We start from the raw sequence: 6,398 nt of genomic DNA, 5'->3' as shown, positions 1-6,398 counted from the left end.
TCACATCCGGTCACAATGGTCACATAGTGTAAAATTGTACATTGGTCACATTGGTCACATGCCGGTCACATGGGACCCAATCACTACTCATATGAGATAAATTATTTACTATTTTTTAATATATAAAATAGAACCAAAGTATTATAATTCATTATTTTAATACGTTATTATACAAAGATCTTAATGTTTTAGTATAAAGATATAATATAATATTATTATACAATTTATATTTTTTTATTCATTCAAAATTAGGGTTTCTTTCAAATTTTATTGATGTTGATACTCCTGTTACGATATGGATTCGCTTTCGGACTTCGCTAGGACCTGAAAAAAGGTTTTGTTTAGGTCTCCCACTTTTTCATTTGTCTTCCAGTTTCTTTGTACCCCTCATAATTTTGCTTTGTGTTTTCTTACACTCCAACGTTTCGAGTTTAAAATCAATGCCGTACGAAACTTCCAATTATAGTCGGATCCAGTAACTTCCAACACTCTTTAGTTTTTCATCACTTTTCCTTCTCATTCATATATATTCTCCATTCTTATTCACTATTCATTTACCATCATACAAAAAATATACAATTATCGATCTCTCATCTCGTCCGTCTATAATAGTTATAGAAAATATAAATACAAAATGCAGATCAATTCGACTATTCTGGACACAGTGACCATGTGACCATATGAATATAGTATCATGTGAACATTATTAACATTCCTGACTATTCTTGACTATGTGACTATGTGATCATATGAACATAGTACCATGTGATAATTATTACCATTTGACCATTTAATTTAAATCCATGAGACCATTATTATCAATCCGACTATTATGGAGATCATGTCATCGTGTGACAATGTAAACCTGATACCATGTAACTATGTGAATCTTGTACCATGTGACCATGTGAACATGGTACCATGTGAATCTGGTACCATCCGAATCAGATATATTACAATACCATACAACAAAGGATAAAACTTCACAAACATCACCAAGTAGAAGAAAATAAGTGGAAAATATATCATTCTTCATCAAAATAACATCTACAACCATCAATGTGTATGAAAAACAATAAGATTTTACAAATCTATGACAATACCATACAACAAAAGACAAAACTTCACAAACATCACCAAGTAGAAGAAAAGAAGTAGAAAAAACATCATTATTCATCAAAATAACACCCACAACCATCAATGTGTATGAAAAACAATAAGATTTTTGCAATTGATTATTTATTTCCAACTCTTAACTAATTTTTCATTGATTTTGTTTTGATTTTGAATAATTTTGACGAAAAATCAGAAGAGAGAGAAAGTGCAAGAGAGAGTGGCCAAATTTGATGAGAGAGAGTGGTAAGAGAGAGAAACTCAAAAAAGAAGAGAGAGAAACTAAAAAAGGGAGGAGAGAGAAAAATCATGCGTTTTAAGAGGAATATTTTTTAATAAAAAAATTATATAATATAATATATTAAGGGTATTTTAGTCATTATGCATAGAAGAGGGTATAATAGAAGTTGCAATTTTTTTTTTAAGGAGAAGGGTATGAGTGGATGTTGTTTTAGCACATTGAAGGTATAATAGAAGTTGCCCCACCTAAAAACCTAAACAAAGTTTTAGATTGTATATAATATCATTTATATCAGTGCACTACATTATTACTAAATTATATCAAATCAATAAATTTTTTATATATAACAGTAATAAAATCAAACTGTGTTTTTTTTAGAATTAGATAGGTTCAATTCTCATACTCATACTTCCATTATTAACTTAAGATTGCTTAAAAACATTGTTATATGATAAAAATATTTTACGAAAATGTATCTTAAAGTACACAATAACACATTCGAAGTTTTATGCAGATATGATTTTATTAAAATGCTCAAATACAAATAACTATGGATACAGTTGACCCACCCTGGTTCGAACCCCACTCTTGTCAAATCAAATATTATAAAAAAAAACTATAGATACAGTTGACGTGTGCTTTATATATATAGTCAACTATCTCGAAGATATATATAGTCAACTATCTTCCAACAAAAATTGACAATCAAAATTTTATAAATTTAGTTTTTAAAAAAAAATTAAAAAACCATTTCTGAAAAATAATTAACTAAAAACCAAAAGCTTTTTTATTTATAAATATTTGTTAAGAATCCAAAATCAAATATTTTAAATCGAAATTATATTAAATTTGGCGTCTAAATACGTCATGCGAATATTCCAATGGTTAAAACGAATATCCAATCTTAATTTTAACTTAATTAACGATTTAAACTTTGACCTATATAGATATGATATAATACCAAAAATCGTACTAGTTCTAGTATAGTATTATAACAGGTCCATTGCATGGTCATATATATTATCACAACGAAAATTATCATATGAGTATAAATTTATATAGGAAGTTGAATTTAAATATCGAAGATAGAATTTTTTTTTTTGAATATAGCTTTTGATTTAAGAAAATATATTTAAATTTTATAGTCAATAGTCACATCAACATAATCTAGAGATGGAGAAGATTGGGGGTATTGGTGCAGTGCAACTTGATAATACTTAAATGTCCTTGGAGTGGGAGACATGTGATAATATAATAATCAAAATTCAGACACATGAAGAAAAACTCTGGAGGATTCAACTCTTCAAGATAAAAAAAATAATAAGTAAAATAGAAAATGAAACTTGATAGACATTACATACACCATCTACAAATTTAACCTAAAATATTTTCCACCTAATTTTTTTTTTGATAACGATGGGAACTCGTCCTCGACCTTTCGGGTCGTAGACCGCAACGCTTCAAGTCCGAAACTAATAGCCCAGCGGGCCAAACGAATGACATGTTATCGCAGACGGTAAATCCAACGGCTCAACGCAAGAGTCGGTAAGCCAGCCGAGCAGGTAAACTAGTCCGGAACTAACAGCCCAGCGGACTGACCGACTCAGAGGGAAACTTGACATCAAGAGAAATCGAACCCGCTAACTCTCACAATCTCATTTACCAACTAAGCGGGGGCTTCCCCCTTCCACCTAATTTTAGTATACTATTTAATTTTAATGCTCAATTTTCTCTCTTATTTAAATTTAATGCTTTCTAATTTATCTTTAATTCGTAAATCTATTCTATAAATCCTAAACAAATACTCAATTTTATAAAATTTAAAATTTTATAAGATTTAAAAGTTACAGTTTAAAACTACAATTGTTTTAATATTTAGGATTTAGTGTATCAAATTTAGAGTTTTAAAATAAATTAGTAGTTAAATGAAAAGAATTTTTAAAAATAGAGAATTAAAATTAATTCCTCCATATTATACTTATAGGCGAAAATTATAAAAGATATTGCATTACTGAAATTGGTATCAAATGCTTCGATTGTTATTTATGGGTTTCAACATATATACAGAATACAGTTGCTATATATTAGGAAACAGAATGTCATGAAAATCATTCTTAGTATCTGTCACGTTGACTAAGAGATTTTGCTCCTATGATGTAGCTCTGTCTATCATGCCCCCGCAAGATCGGTGTCGGTGGCGAGGCCGATCTTGAGTCGGAGAAGATCAAATCTCGAGCGTGGCAGCGGCTTTGTGAGGAGATCAGCTAGCTGGTCGGTGGATGATACATGAGTTACGCGTAACTTCTGAGCTTGAACAAGACCCCGGATGTAGTGGTAATGAATGGCTATGTGTTTCATGGGGGAGTGAAACATCGGGTTTGCTGCAAGATACGTGGCTCCCACGTTATCACAGTAAATTACCGGTGTAGTCGGCAGCTGTACTCCGAGCTCAGTTAGAAGAGAAACTAGCCACTGCATTTCTGAAGCTGTTGACGAAACTGATTTGTATTCAGCTTCCGTCGATGATTTTGCCGCAAACCGTTGCTTTTTCGATGACCAAGAGATAGGATTCTGTCCAAGTATGCCCCCGTGGATCCGAAATCACCTTTGTCTCCTCCCCAATCAGCATCAGAAAATGAGTGTAAAGATGTCGAAGAGCGAGGCGAGTAGAATGTACCGACAGTTCGTGAGCCACTGATATACCTTAATATGCGCTTGACAGCCTGCCAATGTTCGGAAGTCGGTTTGTGCATATATTGCGACAGTTTGTTGACTGCAAATGCGAGATCAGGTCTGGTAAAAAGCAGATATTGAAGGCTTCCAATAACCTTCCGGAATGCAGTGGGATCTGGCAATGGTGTTCCCGAGTTTGCTGACAGAACAGTGGTTGACGACATTGGTGTAGGTACAGATTTGGCCATTTCCATTTGATATTTGGCAAGAATATCGTTGATATATCGAGTCTGAGTGAGAAGAAGGCCATGCTTGTTCCTGTGAACTTCAATGCCGAGAAAGAAAGACAGTTGCCCCATGTCTTTGAGTGAAAATCTGGCTGCCAGGATATTAATGAAGGTCTGTACTTCCGTGCTCTTGTTTCCCGTAACAATTATGTCGTCCACGTATACAAGCAAATAAATTGTTGTCGTCGGCGAGTTGAGTATGAACAATGAGGCATCTAAAAGAGAGTTCACAAATCCCAATTGAATCAGAAATTGAGAGAGTTCAGTATACCATGCTCTCGGAGCCTGTTTCAGGCCGTAAATTGCTTTGTGAAGTCTACAAACAGAAGAAGGTTGATCGCGATCCCGGAAACCTGGGGGCTGCTCCATGTACACAGCTTCATGCAGTGACCCTTGCAGGAATGCTTTGTTAACGTCTAATTGACGCAGCTCCCATCCTCGTGAAACCGCCAAGCTGAGTATGGTTCGGACTGTCACTGGTTTGATAACAGGACTGAACGTCTCTGTGAAATCTACTCCCGACCTTTGATGAAACCCTTTTGTCACGAGTCTAGCTTTAAACCTGTCGATAGACCCATTAGGTAAGCGTTTTGTGCGAAAAACCCATTTGCATCCTACGACATTGTAGGATGGATCCGGAGGAACAAGTGACCATGTCCCGTTCCGTAGTAACGCGTTAAATTCATCTGACATGGCTTGTCGCCATTGAGGATGTTTCAAGGTCTGAGTAACATATGATGGTTCGGTTTCTATAGGTGTTTGTAGTGTGGTTGTGAGAGAAACTATGGTCTTGGGTTTGAAGATTTGGTTTTTAGATCTGGTTGTCATCGAGTGACAATTCTGTAGAGTTGTGTTGGATGGTTGATTTGCTGGTGCAGGATCTGGTACTGTATCTGATGAGACATTGGGTTCATTTTCTGTGTTGGGAGGGGCTGAGGTATGGTTTGTGTTGGCAGGGGCTGAGGTATGGTGTAGAGGTTCGCTGGTAGCTAGAGGTTGCTGAGAAACTGGTGATAATTGCAGGGAAGGACTCTGTCGAGGAGGCTGAGCTGAAATCGGAGCTTGCGGAGTGTACGATGGCCTAATGGGTACGATGGAAGACTGAGAAGGAAGAGAATATGAGACAGCAAAAGAAGCAAGGGAATCAGAAAGCTGAGATCTAAGACGAGGGAATGGAAACTCAGATTCAGTAAACTCGACGTGGCGGGAAACGTAAGATCTATGCGATATAACATCAAGACACAGAAAGGCACTCTGAGTAAGAGAATAGCCGACGAAAACACATGGATGAGACCTCGGTTGGAGTTTGTGTTTGGTGTAAGGGCGCAGACACGGAAAGCAGAGACAGCCAAATATCCGAAGTTTTGAATAATTTGGTTCTGTTTTGAACAGACACTGAAATGGAGAAGCCGAGTTTTAGACCGGTGTGGGGAGTCTATTGATCAGATAGACAGCTGTGGAAGAGCAAGAGACCAATATGATGTCGGTATGGAGGACTGAGTAAGTAAGGTGAGTCTAGTCTCGACAATATGACGATGTTTTCTCTCTGAGATCCCGTTATGTTCCGGAGTGTGGGGAGGTGTTGTTGTTGGCTGTAATGCTCTAGGATGATCCGTGATATGACATTTTGACTTTGTATTCATTCGTTGATTTATGAATGCATTACATTCCCGTTATATGATTGGCATGTTTGTTATATTACGGTATCCTTGAATTATTAGAGAATGATTCTAAACTCCCTGGTCAGTTATCATTGTGGGAACAATGATGAATTAAGACTAGCATGAGGTGTGATTGATGCATTGGATGCATATCACAATCATGGGTACTCGTTGTGAACGAGTGACTGGATGACCCGCATGAGATTGTCACATGGACAGAGTCATGACTTGAATCTCACAAAGCGGTTCGTTCTTGGATCCTCAGACCTGAGATGTCTAGAGTATCTGATATGAGGAGTGGCATGTCTTGACTACGTCAAACGTCATCTTTAACCGGATGATTATAACGGCGTTGATCAGATACGTTCACAAATCATATGGAGATAGTAGACATGCAATATGGGACTTGTCACCTCCTTAACA

This window comes from Tarenaya hassleriana, unplaced genomic scaffold, assembly GCF_000463585.1.
Source record: "Tarenaya hassleriana unplaced genomic scaffold, ASM46358v1 Cleome61, whole genome shotgun sequence".
NCBI classification, from domain to species: domain Eukaryota; kingdom Viridiplantae; phylum Streptophyta; class Magnoliopsida; order Brassicales; family Cleomaceae; genus Tarenaya; species Tarenaya hassleriana.
This window is presented reverse-complemented; position numbering follows the sequence as displayed.